This window comes from Gallinula chloropus (assembly GCF_964237585.1).
Source record: "Gallinula chloropus genome assembly, chromosome: 18".
Taxonomy (NCBI): Eukaryota; Metazoa; Chordata; class Aves; order Gruiformes; family Rallidae; genus Gallinula; species Gallinula chloropus.
In genome coordinates this window covers 5657293-5663292 of record NC_140103.1, presented here as the reverse complement: position 1 = coordinate 5663292, position 6000 = coordinate 5657293, and positions in this window count along the sequence as shown.

Here is a 6000-nt window from a genome sequence, read left to right as displayed (position 1 = left end):
TCATCCTCCCCACTTGAAATGGGGAAAAACAATCCATCCTTTTGTCCCATTATCGAAACCTTCAGGGAAGTGACTTTGTCCCGTTATTTTTGCATGTGGCTCACCATAACAAGCCACCGAACCCCGACACGCTGATGAATATGGACACAGGGATCGGCCTCTTCCCTTCTGCAATTAATCTTGCCTCCATCCTACTGGGTCATCTAATGAGCAATACGCAGACAAATAATCCCCCCGGAGTCGTGAGCCTCGGTGGTTCCTCAGTTGCACACATCAAAGGGGAGCTGGTGACATCACAGAGATCACAGAAAACATCAAGTCTGTCTGTCTGGGGGGGGGAAGAAAATAGCTTCTCGCAGATCCACAGCTGGTGGGGCTTTTAATTGCACAAGGGCCGAGGAACATTCCAACCATAACATCCTGCAGCCTCTCCACCACCAGACAACGCGTCTTTTATTAGCCTTGGAATGTATCTTTAATAAACTGGAGGTTTTAAACTTGTCAGAGGGCGCCGGGGACTGGATTGGTTTTGGCCTGGCTGTCACATCTTCAGCAGGGTGGGCTGTCCAATGGCTGTCCCAGAGCAGCTCTGGTCCCCTGCATGTGGCTGCACCGGGACAGTGCGATGCTCATACGCCCCAGTCCCAGGCACCCCGCACTCTTCGAAGGGGGTGACTCTCCAGACCGTTCATGGGCATCTCACAGCATCTTCCCTGCTGTGAGATCCATCCACAGCCCTGAGAAGAGAGGGGCTGGCAGCACGTGGGAGGTGTAATAGAGGCTGAAGTCATCGTGGCAACAGGGCGAGTCCGTTCTGCAGCCTCAGTTCTCCCTCCCATCACCAGTGCCCACACATCTGCACACACAGGACTTTGGGGAGGTGTCCATGCAAATCAATTGGCTTTCTCCAATTCCAAAGCTATTGTTGCCATCTTCCTCGCCGCTGCACGTGTATATATGTGTATAAATGTATGATCCCACAAAATTCAGCTGGGTTTGGGCCTTTCTTTGAGGCTTGGGCCTGTCTTTGAGGCCTTCCTTCGCCCTGCTTGAAGCAATGCTGGAGGGGAGGTGATGCTGAGCAGTCGCTTGGCCCAGAAACAGATCTCCCATAGTGTTCCCTTTCTATTTATCCTGAGCTGGGGGTAGCGAGGCAGCCTGGAAAAGCTGTTGAGAGGCACGGCCCTGCAATGGCTTTTTGCTTTAATCAATCCTGGAGGAGCCGTGGGGGCCGGGAGAGGTGCCGCGACGATGGAGATTTGTTCTATTGATTAACCCAGTGCCCGGATGGGAGGAATCAAACACCAGGAGTGGATAAAAGCCTGGGAGGTGAATAGGGCTATTGTCAGGTTGGGTTTGCAGGTTATTGGGTTTGGGAGGGGGGGTGTTTATTTTTCTTTTCCTACCTGCAGGGCTGGCAGAAAGCAGGGTAACTTTTCTAATATCCCTCCCTGCTTCCCCATTTCAACTTCCCCCCCTTAACACTGCACACCAGAGAGATTCCCCCCCCTCCCCTCTCCGCCTGCCAGGCAAAAGTAAGATTTCACATTATTGCATTTGACAGCTCTCATTCCTCAGGCATTTTCTTTTTCCTTCCTCAAAGGAGGGAGGGAAAAAAATATCAAAGGTTTCAAAACCCAAGCACCTTCTGAGACTGCAAAACGCAGCCCCTCGTCAGGAGGGATGCTCGGAGCAGGCGAGCAGGAGGGAGGGTCGATGTGATCCTGCACAGTTTAGGAAGAGTTCCATTTGCTTGACATTGTGTTTGCCTTGGGCCCTTGGAAGATGTTTGCAGTTTTCAATTAGTCTCGTTAGTTTGGAAGGAGACAGAGGGGTGGGGAAGGCAGGGAGGAGAGGCGGGAAATAAAAATAGTTTCCTGGGGAATTCTCTTTAATGGCTTTTTTCAAACACGTAATTGAAATCGGTGCTGGTGGAAAACGTTTGAGGAGTGCCAAAGCTGGCTGAGGGGGTGCAGCAAGGGATGCTCGGGCAGGGGATGTGCTGAGCCCTGGGGGCACGGGGCTGTTGGGGCAGGGATGGCATAAGGGAGTGGGACCCACGGCCATGTCCTGTGGCCTGGGCTCTGCAGGTGAGCTGGATGGCTGCTGTGAAGCCCCCAGAGAGCCCTACTCACCATCATCGAGTGAGCATTTAATTTCCTTTTGCTGCTCTCCCGAGGTTGAATTTGCAAGTCTGGAACTCTTCAGCCATCCCTGCAGCTTGCCTTTGCCTCGCTCGCCCTTGAGGTGCCAGACCCCTGGGCACGGGAAACCAGTATTTACCCGCTGTGATGATGCTGGGATAATTTTGGGGGTGGCCTGGAGTGAGGACAGGACAACACCTGGACAGGCTCCAGCCCCTGCATCCCTGGAGGGATGGCCGGAGAAGGCATGAAGTCTGCCCATGGGCTCAGGGCAAAAAAACCTCCCTGCCCTGCAGTCACCACCACCAGCATCACATCTGCCTGTGGGAGGGGAGCCCAGTACACCTTGGGGGGGCATAAGACACACCACACATCCATCCCACCAGCCAAATCCAGGGCAACCCAATTAATCATGGAGTAGGAGAACTGTTCAGTGAGAAGGGTATCACTTGCTCGAGTTTCAAGGAGACTCCCATGGCAGAGACCCCCAGCAGCCTCCACCAGCCCCCCAGAGATGCCGCCAGCCGCACGCCGACCCCACACAGCCATCCCTTCCCTTCCCTTCCTCCTTCTCCACTGGCAGAGGTGTGCCCTCCTCTCCAGCCTCCGGGCTGAGCACTTAATTGATCGGATTATCCCTTATTTACTAATTAGCAGCCTTGAGCTCAGATGGCAGGAGCGGGGGCCAGCAGTGCTTTCCCTTTATACCCGAGCAGTTGGTGTTTGACGGCGGCGGCGGCTCCGTCAGCGATTTGCTGTGATTCATTCCTGCCGTGTGGAACTGAAACTTGGCACCACGGTGCTTTCCCCGGGAGCAAAGCGATGCCGCCGGGAGGAGGCAATGCCAGGCTCTGCCCACCTTTTAACTTGCCTTATTTTCCCTTACTCCACACACCAGGGTTTGGTTTTCTGTGTTTAACGAGCTCTGTAATTGCTGTCAGAAATAAAGTCTGCTGCTCCGTGGAAGGAGCCCTGCTGCAGGTCTCACCCAAGGGGTGAAGACCTGGCTTTTGTCCCAAAAGAGGACACGTGTCCATTGCCCACCCCTCTCCTCTGCTGCCACCCACACCGTGGTGGTCTCTTGCTCTGAGTGTTTGTCCATCCCTCCCCTTGGGATCAATGCTCACTGGCTAATGCCAGCAGCAGTCAGGTGAGTGAGCTCGTGTCCACATGCCTGGGGAGAGCCAGAGTGCAGGATGAGGCCCACTGTGTCTCCAGATGGCATTTTGATTCCCCTTAGCTCTTAATTAGGAAGAATTTGGGGACTTGGAGCAGGGGTAAATCACTGGCACCTTAGTGTCTTCCCTTTCCTCCCCTTGTTAGACATTATATTCCTGCCACCCTCCCACCCATCCCTGCCAAAGGACAGGAAAGACCAAACTGAGACAGAAGCACCTGTCCTTTGCAGCAGAACCTGCGAGGTCAGCGAGAGTGGCCAAGGGGTGTAAGATGCTACAGCAACAGAGTCAAAGGAAAAGGTTTACGGGTGTGTTGCCAAGCCAGATAAACCAGGCAGCTGGGGAGGGAGGACGCTCAAACCCGCTGATGATCCATTAGCAGCCTCCAGAAGGAGATGTGAATCTAGCTTCTGAGCCAAAGAGCACACCTTTTGACTTATTAGCAGCCAAAACTCTCTGTGCATTACTTAGAGATGTCCCAGGGGCACGTACAAGCCTATGCCATTCCATCCCAGAAGCCAGCTACGCAGAAGGAAAGCCTCAAAGTACCTCTCCATGGGTCCAGGTTGCTCTGTGCTGGGGCTGATGTGTTTGGAGGGTAACAGGCCAAGATGCTGGGGCTGTGGGATGCACACAGGATGGAGGACAAACTGCTGCCGTGTAGCTTCATCCCAGTGATCAGACACTCCAACACGGCCACGGAGTCCCAGCTGACCAGGGGGAGATGCCAGTTGGGTACTGGGGGACAGGTCCTCCCCACACTGCTGCATTCGCTCGCTTGGCAATGGATCGATCATGCTCCGAGATCTCTGGGCTGTATGTAGGTCAGGCACATTGCTGGCTCCAGCACAGCCATGAGGTTACTGACATGAACAAGGATCTCCCCCTTCTCCCTCTATTCAACACCCCCCACCCCCAAAGCCCAGCCCTTGGCAGAGGGCAGCTTTGGCTCTTGTCCTAGAGAAGAAGAGCATTTTTTTGAGGCTTTGAGCTCGTTTGAGTAAAGCCAGAAGGTTTGCAGTTCCCGGCCCAGTAAGGACATTGTGCCCTGTACATCCCCCTGAGCAATGAGTTCCCCCTTTGCCTGTGTGCGAAGAGAGCTCTGCACCAGGAGGGGAATGGGCAACATGACCCAGTTGATGGTTTTTCTGTCGATACAGCGGGCATCGCTCCCTCTTGGCTGTGCAAAATGGATGGGGCTGAATCAGTGCCCAGAGAAAGGGGATTTCTCTACCAGGGTCCACTGCAGCATCCCCAAGGGAGGAGGGAGCTAGATGTCCCACATGTGGTTCCTCCCCTGGTTGCCTCTTCATGAAAGGGAGCAGATAAGAGACATCCTCGCTTTCAACCTTGGGAGCTTCTGGTTTTGGCCACCCAGCTTTGATTCCTCCCAGAAACCTTTATCAGTCAAGGAGGAAACCCAAATCCTCTGGGAACTTGGCTTCCTCCTGGGTTTGCTAGGTGGGGGGGTGGGGCGGCAGGGAGGGGGCACAGTACAAGTCAGAGAGCAAGGAGGGAAAAAAACTTTCCCAAATAAAACCTATTCAGTAGTTTAGAGCAAACTTTGCGCTCGCTGAAGATTTGACCTTGTGTTCTCTCCTAGGAACAAACAAAGAAGAATGAGGCCCATATTTTGCCTGAAATTTGGAGAGGATCAAACCCCTGCTGTTCCGAGCTCCCGCGATGAATGGCTATAAACAACATGCATTTCCGGAGGATGAATTAAACAGCGAGCCTGAGTGCTGACTGTGTTTTAAGAGATGTTTATTTGTCCTCACTGCCTCTCCATAAAGAGTTGCACAAGGACTTACTAAATTCTAACCCCACATCGTTCCTGGGTAAACACTCCCTTTTATCCAACGTGATGAATGCCCACAGCCAAGATAAGCCCAGGATCGTTCGTGGTCTCCGGAGCACACACGGACTCTCAGTAGTGATCCTGAGCATCAGCACTGTGCTCAGAGCCTGCACATCCCAGGGCAGCCAGCTCGTTCCCGATTGCCTGTGGAGCTCCGGCAGTTTTCTGCATCTTTCTGCCAAAAAAGTCATTTGTGAGAAGGTGGGGATGACCTCAGCCTGGAGGGGTTGAGCTGAGCCGGCCGTGAGCTGAGCCGACCATGTACATCCCAGCTCCCATCCTCCTTATTTTACATTATGGGGGAAGGAGAGTGTGAGAAAAGGTGCACACTGGCCAAAGAGCTGCGTGCTGTGACTCCTCGACAAGTCAAGTCCCAGCCTTGGTCTGAGGTTCTCCTGCCCCAGCTCCCATCACCACACCGAGCAAGTGATGCAGTGGGCACATAGGCCGTGGTCCATCCCCCACCTGCCCTTCCTGCAGGCAGTGATGGAGTGAAGAGAGAACTTCCTCCTCACAAATCTGCACCCCGCTGCACCCAGAGTCACTTGGAACAAGGCCGAGGGGGGTTAATACCACTGCTGCTTCGATTTCCAGGGGATAAAAGCCACGGCATCCAGTGGGGTGGGGTGTTTGGGTCTGCGCAGCCATCAGCACTCAAGCAAGAGCAGCCCAGAGTGCCACAGCTGGGGAGGAGGGAATGGTTTTGCTCTCCGTGAGGGAAAGGCTGAGTAGCCAGGAAAAGCAAAGCCCAGCACCACAGCATGAAGGCTGGGCCAGCTCCCCTCGCCTCACTGGGAGCCCCCAAGAAGTCCCCACCTCC